This window comes from Cherax quadricarinatus, chromosome 41 (assembly GCF_038502225.1).
Source record: "Cherax quadricarinatus isolate ZL_2023a chromosome 41, ASM3850222v1, whole genome shotgun sequence".
NCBI lineage: Eukaryota > Metazoa > Arthropoda > Malacostraca > Decapoda > Parastacidae > Cherax > Cherax quadricarinatus.
The window spans coordinates 25,367,096-25,380,338 of NC_091332.1; positions in this window are offsets into that span (position 1 = coordinate 25,367,096).

A 13,243-nucleotide genomic window follows, 5' to 3' on the forward strand; every position below is an offset into this window, starting at 1 on the left:
AATATCTGGTCATCATTACCCTGTGAACCTTTTCCAGAACTAAGAAAATATGCCCAGAGTTATATCTGTCGTTTTGGAACCACTTACAGATGCGAGTAAGCATTTTCATCCATTAAATTCTTTTATTAAAACACTGAGGTCGCGAATGACTGAAATTTGAAGAATTCTCTGCTGCTTTCACTCCAAACATTAGAAACTTGGCAAAATCAAAAGTCTCATTAAAGTAGTAATGTTTATCTTGACTTTATATTAAATCATTTTTAAAGAACTGAATGTGGGTTTAAGTGTGATATGGCGTATCTGAATTAGAGCATGAGAAAACTGGCACGTGGAATCAAAAAGGTTGGCCACCCATGATGTAGACCATATTGGTCGGCTTGCGCATCTCCGCAAATTGTGTGAATTGGGGCAGCGTGAGCCCAACCTCATTGCAAAGGATTCTGGTGATACCAGAATGCCATCACACACACACACCAGTTGTGGAGGAGCTAGCCATCTCTGTTAGCACATGTGGAACTACTGGTCTGCCTCTACCCGTACCGACACTTACACCTGTATATGGGGAGGAGCATGTCACTCTTCCCAATACACACATCTACAATAGTCAGATGAACACCACACTTGTAGCCCCCCCTGGAAGCTGGAGATGGGCTACATGCACAGGACCTAAAGTGGGACCAAGTAAATCAAGTCCTAAACGATATAAGCTGGGAAGATAGACTAAGCAACACAGACCCCAACTTATGCCTAGAACAGATTAACTCGGTGGCAAATAATAGAGCCTATTAGACTGGAGAATACACTAGACCTCATCTTCACTAACAATGATGATCTGATACGAAATGTCACCATATCAAAAACAATATACTCAGATCACAACATAATCGAGGTTCAGACATGTATGCGCGGAGCCCCAGACCGATATAATGAGACTAGTCACGAGGGAGCCTTCACCAAATTCAACTTCAATAACAAGAACATAAAGTCGGACCAAGTAAACCAAGTCCTAACCGGTATAAGTAGGGAAGATAGACTAAGCAACACAGACCCCAACTTATGCCTAGAACAGATTAATTCGGTGGCACTCGATGTATGCTCAAGGCTTATTCCTTTAAGAAAAAGGAGGAGTAGTAAAATAGAAAGAGACAGGCGCTCCCTTTACAGGCGACGGAAAAGAATAACAGAGCGGGTAAAAGAGGCCAATATGTCTGCAATGCTTAGGGAGTCACTAGTCAGAGAAATAGCAAACATCGAACTTAAGCTAAAGGATTCTTATAGGAGTCAGGAATCGTGGGAAGAACTAAGAGCCATAAATGAAATCGAAAGAAACCCAAAGTATTTCTTTTCATATGCCAAATCAAAGTCGGGAACAACATCCAGTATTGGGCCCCTACTGAAACAAGATGGGTCCTACACAGATGACAGCAAGGAAATGAGTGAGCTACTCAAGTCCCAATATGACTCAGCTTTTAGCAAGCCGCTAACCAGACTGAGAGTCGAAGATCAAAATAAATTTTTTATGAGAGAGCCACAGAATTTGGTTAACACAAGCCTATCTGATATTATCCTGACACCAAATGACTTCGAACAGGCGATAAATGACATGCCCATGCACTCTGCCCCAGGGCCGGACTCATGGAACTCCGTGTTCATCAAGGACTGCAAGAAGCCCCTATCACGAGCTTTTATCATCCTATGGAGAGGGAGCACGGACACGGGGGTCGTTCCACACTTACTAAAAGCAACAGACAGCCTCACTCCACAAAGGGGGCAGTAAAGCAATTGCAGTGAACTACAGACCGATAGCACTAACATCCCATATCATAAAAATCTTTGAAAGGGTCCTAAGAAGCAAGATCGCCACCCATCTAGAAACCCATCAATTACACAACCCAGGGCAACATGGGTTTAGAGCAGGTCGCTCCTGTCTGTCTCAGCTACTGGATCACTACGACAAGGTCCTAGATGCACTAGAAGACAAAAAGAATGCAGATGTAATATATACAGACTTTGCAAAAGCCTTCGACAAGTGTAACCATGGCGTAATAGCGCACAAAATGCGTGATAAAGGAATAACAGGAAAAGTTGGTAGATGGATCTATAATTTCCTCACAAACAGAACACAAAGAGTAGTAGTCAACAGAGTAAAGTCTGAGGCGGCTACGGCTTTCAAAGAGGGAGTAGATTACAATCTTGGCTTGTCAGGTAGTAGTTTGAGAACAATAATACGAAAAGAACTTCAGCTGAATTTTATGGACTTAAGGCTCAGGGAGATTGACACCAGTGAGTCCATCTATCATCATTCTATCATGCAGGAGGAGCCACATGTCTATGGTGCATCCAACAAAATAAGCAGACTCTTGGATGTCACTACCGCCCGGCTCCGGCTGGGTTACAAGTATCTTTGGCAGGTTAAATCACCACCACCAGATGTAGACCAAACGAAATGTAAACTTTGCCAGATGGATTATTGTCACACCTTGCGTCATTATGTACTGGAGTGTGATAAAATTAATGAATTTAGAAACAACTCACTCAGAAGTGTTCAAGAAATGGCTAAGTATTTTATCCACAGTGGTATATTACAGACCATTCTGGAGAAATACCCTGACTTTGCTAGCTGTAAATAAAGCATTACCACATATGTGCATGTGTGTGTGTGTGTGTGTGTGTGTGTGTGTGTGTGTGTGTGTGTGTGTGTGTGTGTGTTTGTGTGTATGTGTGTGAGTGTGTGAGTGTGTGTGAGTGTGTGTGTGTGTGTGTGTGTGTGTGTGTGTGTGTGTGTGAGTATGAGTGTGTGTGTGTGTGTATGAGTGTGTGTGTGTGTATGAGTGTGTGTGTGTGTGTGTGTGTATGAGTGTGTGTGCGTGTGTGTGTATGAGTGTGTGTGTGTGTGTGTGTGTGTGTGTGTGTGTGTGTGTGTGTGTGTGTGTGTGTGTGTGTGTGTGTGTGTGTGTGTGTGTGTGTGTGTTTATGTGTGTGTGTGTATGAATTTGTATGTATGTGTGTGTGTGTGTGTGTGTGTGAGAGAGAGACTCAGCAATCAACATTTGCACCAATAACTCACTACAGTTGTGACCGGGTGTGGAAGTGTCAATTGCTCATTACTCTAAAATTTGTTCATGATTGCAGCCATGTATAAACGTAAGTAACCATTCTTACAGTATTCATTACCTTTGTAACTTGTGAGTTCATTACCTTTGTAACTTGTGAGTTCATTACCTTGTACCTAGTTCAGCCATCAAAACTTTGGAGCCCGGTCCCTGGACCCATTGTGTACCTCTGTAATCTGTAAATACCTTTGTAACTTGTCATGATTGTGACTAGACCTACCTTGAGTTCATTACCATTGTAAATTGTGAGTTCATTACCTTTGTAAATTGTGAATTCATTACCTCTGTAACTTGCTCAGCTATCAAAACTTTGAGGCCAAATCCCTGGACCAATTATGTACCTCTGTAATCTTTTGACTACCGCCCACAGGATGGGTATGGGGTGCATAATAAACATATTAAACTAACTACGGTGAAAAGCTCTGTTCCACAAGGCACAGTACTCGCTCCCATCTTGTTTCTCATCCTCATATCTGACATAGACAAGGATGTCAGCCACAGCACCGTGTCTTCTTTTGCAGATGACACCCGAATCTGCATGACAGTGTCTTGAATTGCAGACACTGCACGGCTCCAGGTGGACATCAACCAAATTTTTCAGTGGGCTGCAGAAAACAATATGAAGCTCAACGATGAGAAATTTCAATTACTCCGATATGGTAAACATGAGGAAATTAAAACTTCATCAGAGTACAAAACAAATTCTGGCCACAAAATAGAGCTAAAAACCAACGTCAAAGACCTGGGAGTGATCATGTCGGAGGATCTCACCTTCAAGGACCATAACATTGTATCAATCGCATCTGCTAGAAAAATGACAGGATGGATAATGAGAACCTTCAAAACTAGGGAGGCCAAGCCCATGATGACACTCTTCAGGTCACTTATTCTATCTAGGCTGGAATATTGCTGCACACTAACAGCACCTTTCAATTGAAGGCAGGTGAAATTGCTGACATAGAAAATGTACAAAGAACCTTCACGGCGCGCATAAGAGATAAAACACCTCAATTACTGGGAGCGCTTGAAATTCCTGAACCTGTTCTCCCTGAAATGCAGGCGGGAGAGATACATGATTATATACACCTGGAAAATCCTAGAGGGACTAGTACCGAACTTGCACACGAAAATCACTCACAACGAAAGCAAAAGACTCGGCAGACGATGCAACATCCCCCCAATGAAAAGCAGGGGTGTCACTAGCACGTTAAGAGACAACACAATAAGTGTCAGGGGCCCAAGACTGTTCAACTGTCTCCCAGCATACATAAGGGGGATTACCAATAGACCCCTGGCTATCTTCAAGCAAGCACTGGACAGGCACCTAAAGTCAGTACCTGACCAGCCGGGTTGTGGCACGTACGTTGGATTGCGTGCACAGCAGTAACAGCCTGGTTGATCAGGCTCTGATCCACCATGAGGTCTGGTCACAGACCGGGCCGCGGGGGCGTTGACCCCCGGAACTCTCTCCAGGTAAACTCCAGGTAACAACCACATACAGAGAGGGTACAAGGTAACAACCACATACAGGGAGGGTACAAGGTAACAACCACATACAGGGAGGGTACAAGGTAACAACCACATACAGGGAGGGTACAAGGCAACAACCACATACAGGGAGGGTACAGGGTAACAACCACATACAGGGAGTGTACAAGGTAACAACCACATACAGGGAGGGTACAAGGCAACAACCACATACAGGGAGGGTACAGGGTAACAACCACATACAGGGAGGGTACAGGGTAACAACCACATACAGGGAGGGTACAGGGCAACAACCACATATAGGGACGGTACAGGGTAACAACCACATACAGGGAGGGTACAGGGTAACAACCACATACAGGGAGGGTACAGGGTAACAACCACATACAGGGACGGTACAGGGTAACAACCACGTACTGGGAGGGTACAGGGTAACAACTACATGCAGGGACGGTACAGGGCAACAACCACATACAGGGAGGGTACAGGGTAACAACAACATACAGGGAGGGTACAGGGTAACAACCTCGTACAAGGAGGGTACAAGGTAACAACCACATACAGGGAGGGTACAGGGTAACAACCACATACAGGGAGGGTACAGGGTAACAACCACATACAGGGAGGGTACAGGGTAAGAACCACATACAGCGAGGGTACAGGGTAAGAACCACATACAGGGAGGGTACAGGGTAACAACCACATACAGGGAGGGTTCAAGGTAACAACCACATACAGGGAGAGTACAGGGTAAAAACCACATACAGGGAGGGTACAGGGTAAGAACCTCATACAGGGAGGGTACAGGGTAACAACCACATACAGGGAGGGTACAGGGTAACAACCACACAGAGGGAGGGTACAGGGTACCTGGAGTTTACCTGGAGAGAGTTCCGGGGGTCAACGCCCCCGCGGCCCGGTCTGTGACCAGGCCTCCTGGTGGATCAGAGCCTGATCAACCAGGCTGTTGCTGCTGGCTGCACGCAAACCAACGTACGAGCCACAGCCCGGCTGATCCGGAACTGACTTTAGGTGCTTGTCCAGTGCCAGCTTGAAGACTGCCAGGGGTCTGTTGGTAATCCCCCTTATGTGTGCTGGGAGGCAGTTGAACAGTCTCGGGCCCCTGACACTTATTGTATGGTCTCTTAACGTGCTAGTGACACCCCTGCTTTTCATTGGGGGGATGGTGCATCGTCTGCCAAGTCTTTTGCTTTCGTAGTGAGTGATTTTCGTGTGCAAGTTCGGTACTAGTCCCTCTAGGATTTTCCAGGTGTATATAATCATGTATCTCTCCCTCCTGCGTTCCAGGGAATACAGGATTAGGAACCTCAAGCGCTCCCAATAATTGAGGTGTTTTATCTCCGTTATGCGCGCCGTGAAAGTTCTCTGTACATTTTCTAGGTCGGCAATTTCACCTGCCTTGAAAGGTGCTGTTAGTGTGCAGCAATATTCCAGCCTAGATAGAACAAGTGACCTGAAGAGTGTCATCATGGGCTTGGCCTCCCTAGTTTTGAAGGTTCTCATTATCCATCCTGTCATTTTTCTAGCAGATGCGATTGATACAATGTTATGGTCCTTGAAGGTGAGATCCTCCGACATGATCACTCCCAGGTCTTTGACGTTGTTGTTTCGCTCTATTTTGTGGCCAGAATTTGTTTTGTACTCTGATGAAGATTTAATTTCCTCATGTTTACCATATCTGAGTAATTGAAATTTCTCATCTTTGAACTTCATATTGTTTTCTGCAGCCCACTGAAAGATTTGGTTGATGTCCGCCTGGAGCTTTGCAGTGTCTGCAATGGAAGACACTGTCATGCAGATTCGGGTGTCATCTGCAAAGGAAGACACGGTGCTGTGGCTGACATCCTTGTCTATGTCGGATATGAGGATGAGGAACAAGATGGGAGCGAGTACTGTGCCTTGTGGAACAGAGCTTTTCACCGTAGCTGCCTCGGACTTTACTCTGTTGACGACTACTCTCTGTGTTCTGTTAGTGAGGAAATTCTAGATCCATCGACCGACTTTTCCTGTTATTCCTTTAGCACGCATTTTGTGCGCTATTACGCCATGGTCACACTTGTCGAAGGCTTTTGCAAAGTCTGTATATATTACATCTGCATTCTTTTTGTCTTCTAGTGCATTTAGGACCTTGTCGTAGTGATCCAATAGTTGAGACAGACAGGAGCGACCTGTTCTAAACCCATGTTGCCCTGGGTTGTGTAACTGATGGGTTTCTAGATGGGTGGTGATCTTGCTTCTTAGGACCCTTTCAAAGATTTTTATGATATGGGATGTTAGTGCTATTGGTCTGTAGTTCTTTGCTGTTGCTTTACTGCCCCCTTTGTGGAGTGGGGCTATGTCTGTTGTTTTTAGTAACTGTGGGACGACCCCCGTGTCCATGCTCCCTCTCCATAGGATGGAAAAGGCTCGTGATAGGGGCTTCTTGCAGTTCTTGATGAACACAGAGTTCCATGAGTCTGGCCCTGGGGCAGAGTGCATGGGCATGTCATTTATCGCCTGTTCGAAGTCATTTGGCGTCAGGATAACATCGGATAGGCTTGTGTTAACCAAATTTTGTGGCTCTCTCATAAAAAATTCATTTTGATCTTCGACTCTCAGTCTGGTTAGCGGCTTGCTAAAAACTGAGTCATATTGGGACTTGAGTAGCTCACTCATTTCCTTGCTGTCATCTGTGTAGGACCCATCTTGTTTAAGTAGGGGCCCAATACTTGACGTTGTTCTCGATTTTGATTTGGCATAGGAGAAGAAATACTTTGGGTTTCTTTCGATTTCATTTATGGCTTTTAGTTCTTCCCGCGATTCCTGACTCCTAAAGGATTCTTTTAGCTTAAGTTCGATGCTTGCTATTTCTCTGACCAGTGTCTCCCTACGCATTTCAGATATATTGACCTCTTTTAGCCGCTCTGTTATTCTTTTCCGTCGCCTGTAAAGGGAGCGCCTGTCTCTTTCTGTTTTACATCTACTCCTCCTTTTTCTTAGAGGAATAAGCCTTGTGCATACATCGAGTGCCACCGAGTTAATCTGTTCTAGGCATAAGTTGGGGTCTGTGTTGCTTAGTATATCTTCCCAGCTTATATCGGTTAGGACTTGGTTTACTTGGTCCCACTTTATGTTTTTGTTATTGAAGTTGAATTTGGTGAATGCTCCCTCGTGACTAACCTCATTATGTCGGTCTGGGGCTCCGCGCATACATGACTGAACCTCAATTATGTTGTGATCTGAGTATATTGTTTTTGATATGGTGACATTTCTTATCAGATCATCATTGTTAGTGAAGATGAGGTCTAGTGTATTCTCCAGTCTAGTAGGCTCTATTATTTGCTGGTTTAAATTGAATTTTGTGCAGAGATTTAAAAGCTCGCGTGAGTGTGAGTTTTCATCAGAGCTGCCTCCTGGTGTTATTACTGCAACAATATTATTTGCTATATTCCTCCATTTTAGGTGCCTTAAGTTGAAATCCCCCAGGAGCAAGATGTTGGGTGCAGGAGCTGTAAGGTTTTCCAGACAGTGGTCAATTTTTAACAGCTGTTCCTGGAATTGCTGGGATGTTGCATCCGGAGGCTTGTAGACTACCTCAATGACTAGGTTTTGGTTCTCGACCTTTACTGCTAAAACTTCCACTACATCATTTGAAGCATTTAGCAGTTCTGTGCAAACAAGTGACTCTGCAATGTACAGGCCAACCCCCCCCTTTTGCCTGTTCACTCTGTCACATCTGTATAGGTTTTAACCTGGGATCCATATTTCGTTGTCCAAGTGATCCTTTATGTGGGTCTCAGTGAAAGCCGCGAACATTGCCTTTGCCTCTGCAAGCAGTCCACGGATGAAAGGTATTTTGTTGTTTGTTGCTGGCTTTAGACCCTGTATATTTGCAAAGAAGAATGTTATCGGACTGGTGGTATTGTTGGTACTGGGGGGGGATTTTTTTTCCGGCATTAGTATCTGTATCTGTTGGTTTGGAGTGGAGGCCATCGACTGTGGTTCCACTCCAGGAATGACTGGATTTGGTGTACGATTTCTGCCATTTCCTGCCAGTTTTTTTTCCTTCCTGGCACTAAAAAACCTCTCCCTCTTGAGTGGCTGTGGCTACCCAGGTTTTCCCATGGCCTGGATGTTTTGTATCTTTTTGTCCCCTTTAGATGGTATGCCTGGCAATTTAAGTTATAGCACAGTCTTTCCTGTACTGAAGAGGTACACATTTCAGGGTGAAAAAGCTTACAGGAAGGGAGTTTGCATTTTCCTGTTGTCATATGGGCATGGCATTTTCTAGGGTGGTCATAGTTGCATGTCCCATCTGTTTTTCCAGATTTCCCATGCCAGCAGATACCAAGTGCATAGTATGTGCACAGGCTTGGTTTCCGCTTGCCTTGGGTTTCTGTGACTGTATTCCCTGTTGGTGCATGTTTCCCTGTCTTACTTCTATCATCCCTAGCACCAACAATGGAGCTCCCACCAATTGTTTTTGGTAATTTATCCTCAGTATTGCTATTGGAGTCCTCTTGTTTGCTATTTCCTGCGGTATTTCTAGTTTGCAATATTGGTTTTATCTTATCTTTGACTACACTTGTTTCCCTACTATGGCTCCTGTCCCCTATGAGGTCATTTATATGTATTCCTTCCTGCGTATAATTCCCGACTACCTGGACAAATTCTCCAGCTTCACCATTACTGTCTCCCAGGACAGCACCTCCAGCTTCACCATTACTGTCTCCCAGGACAGTATCTCCAGCTTCACCATTACTGTCTCCCAGGACAGTATCTCCAGCTTCACCATTTCTGTCTCCCAGGACAGCACCTCCAGCTTCACCATTTCTGTCTCCCAGGACAGCACCTCCCGCTTCACCATTACTGTCTCCCAGGACAGCACTATCAGCCCCACATTTACTGACTACAGGGATGGTTCAAGGTAACAACCACATACAGGGAGGGTACAGGGTAACAACCACATACAGGGAGGGTACAGGGCGAGAACCTCATACAGGGAGGGTACAGGGTAACAACCACATACAGGGAGGGTACAGGGTAACAACCACACAAAGGGAGGGTACAGGGTAACAACCACACACAGGGAGGGTACAAGGTAACAACCACATACAGGGAGGGAACAGGGTAACAACCACATACAGGGAGGGAACAGGGTAACAACCACATACAGGGAGGGTACAGGGTAACAACCACATACAGGGAGGGTTCAAGGTAACAACCACATACAAGGAGGGTACAGGGTAAAAACCACATACAGGGAGGGTACAGGGTAAGAGCCTCATACAGGGAGGGTACAGGGTAACAACCACATAGGGTGCAAGGTAACAACCACATACAGGGAGGGTACAGGGTAACAACCACATACAGGGAGGGTACAGGGTAACAACCACATACAGGGAGGGTACAGGGTAACAACCACACACACAGGGAGGGTACAAGATAACAACCACATACAGGGAGGGTATAAGGTAACAACCACATACAGGGAGGGAACAAGGTAACAACCACATACAGGGAGGGTACAAGGTAACAACCACATACAGGGAGGGTACAAGGTAACAACCACATACAGGGACGGTACAGGGTAACAACCACATACAGGGAGGGTACAGGGTAACAACCACATACAGGGAGGGAACAGGGAAAGAACCACACACAGGGAGGGTACAGGGTAACAACCACATACAGGGATGGTTCAAGGTAACAACCACATACAGGGAGGGTACAAGGTAACAACCATATACAGGGAGGGTACAGGGCGAGAACCTCATATAGGGAGGGTACAGGGTAACAACCACATACAGGGAGGGTACAGGGTAACCACACACAGGGAGGGTACAGGGTAACAACCACACACAGGGAGGGTACAAGGTAACAACCACATACAGGGAGGGAACAGGGTAACAACCACATACAGGGAGGGTACAAGGTAACAATCACATACAGGGAGGGTACAGGGTAACAACCACATACAAGGAGGGTACAAGGTAACAACCACATACAGGGAGGGTACAGGGTAACAACCACATACAGGGAGGGTACAGGGTAACAATCACATACAGGGAGGGTACAGGGTAACAACCACATGCAGGGAGGATACAGGGTAAGAACCACATACAGGGAGGGTACAGGGTAACAACCACATACAGGGAGGGTTCAAGGTAACAACCACATACAGGGAGGGTACAGGGTAACAACCACATACTGGGAGGGTACAGGGTAACAACCATATACTGGGAGGGTACAGGGTAAGAACCTCATACAGGGAGGGTACAGGGTAACAACCACATACTGGGAGGGTACAAGGTAACAACTATATACTGGGAGGGTACAGGGTAAGAACCTCATACAGGGAGGGTACAGGGTAACAACGACACACAGGGAGGGTACAGGGTAACAACCAAATAGGGTACAAAGTAACAACCACATACAGGGAGGGTACAGGGTAACAACCACAAACAGGGAAGGTACAGGGTAACAACCACATACAGGGAGGGTACAGGGTAACAACCACACGCAGGGAGTGTACAAGGTAACAACCACACACAGGGAGGGTACAGCATAACAACCACACACAGGGAGGGTACAGGGTAACAACCACGCACAGGGAGGGTACACCTGGATTACCTGGAGATTACCTGGAGAGAGTTTCGGGGGTCAATGCCCCCGCGGCCCGGTCTGTGACCAGGCCTCCTGGTGGATCAGCGCCTGATCAACCAGGCTGTTGCTGCTGGCTGCACGCAAACCAACGTACGAGCCACAGCCCGGCTGATCAGGAACTGACTTTAGGTGCTTGTCCAGTGCCAGCTTGAAGACTGCCAGGGGTCTGTTGGTAATCCCCCTTATGTGTGCTGGGAGGCAGTTGAACAGTCTCGGGCCCCTGACACTTATTGTATGGTCTCTTAACGTGCTAGTGACACCCCTGCTTTTCATTGGGGGGATGGTGCATCGTCTGCCAAGTCTTTTGCTTTCGTAGTGAGTGATTTTCGTGTGCAAGTTCGGTACTAGTCCCTCTAGGATTTTCCAGGTGTATGTAATCATGTATCTCTCCCTCCTGCGTTCCAGGGAATACAGGTTTAGAAACCTCAAGCGCTCCCAGTAATTGAGGTGTTTTATCTCCGTTATGCGCGCCGTGAAAGTTCTCTGTACATTTTCTAGGTCGGCAATTTCACCTGCCTTGAAAGGTGCTGTTAGAGTGCAGCAATATTCCAGCCTAGATAGAACAAGTGACCTGAAGAGTGTCATCATGGGCTTGGCCTCCCTAGTTTTGAAGGTTCTCATTATCCATCCTGTCATTTTTCTAGCAGATGCGATTGATACAATGTTATGGTCCTTGAAGGTGAGATCCTCCGACATAATCACTCCCAGGTCTTTGACGTTGGTGTTTCGCTCTATTTTGTGGCCAGAATTTGTTTTGTACTCTGATGAAGATTTAATTTCCTCATGTTTACCATATCTGAGTAATTGAAATTTCTCATCGTTGAACTTCATATTGGTAACAACCACATACAGGGAGGGTACAAGGTAACAACCACATACAGGGAGGGTACAAGGTAACAACCACACACAGGGAGGGTACAAGGTAACAACCACATACAGGGAGGATACATGGTAACAACCACATACAGGGAGGGTACAAGGTAACAACCACACACAGGGAGGGTACAAGGTAACACCCACATACAGGGAGGGTACAAGGTAACAACCACACACACAGGGAGGGTACAAGGTAACAACCACATACAGGGATGGTACAAGGTAACAACCACACACAGGGAGGGTACAAGGTAACAACCACACACAGGGAGGGTACAAGGTAACAACCACACACAGGGAGGGTACAAGGTAACAACCACACACAGGGAGGGTACAAGGTAACAACCACACACAGGGAGGGTACAAGGTAACAACCACACACAGGGAGGGTACAAGGTAACAACCACACACAGGGAGGGTACAAGGTAACAACCACACACAGGGAGGGTACAAGGTAACAACCACACACAGGGAGGGTACAAGGTAACAACCACACACAGGGAGGGTACAAAGTAACAACCACACACAGGGAGGGTACAAGGTAACAACCACATACAGGGAGGGTACAAGGTAACAACCACATACAGGGAGGGTACAAGGTAACAACCACACACAGGGAGGGTACAAGGTAACAACCACATACAGGGAAGGTACAAGGTAACCACATACAGGGAGGGTACAAGGTAACAACCACACACAGGGAGGGTACAAGGTAACAACCACACACAGGGAGGGTACAAGGTAACAACCACATACAGGGAGGGTACAAGGTAACAACCACATACAGGGAGGGTACAAGGTAACAACCACACACAGGGAGGGTACAAGGTAACAACCACATACAGGGAAGGTACAAGGTAACCACATACAGGGAGGGTACAAGGTAACAACCACACACAGGGAGGGTACAAGGTAACAACCACACACAGGGAGGGTACAAGGTAACAACCACATACAGGGAGGGTACAAGGTAACAACCACACACAGGGAGGGTACAAGGTAACAACCACATACAGGGAGGGTACAAGGTAATAACCACATACAGGGAGGGTACAAGGTAACAACCACACACAGGGAGGGTACAAGGTAACAACCACACA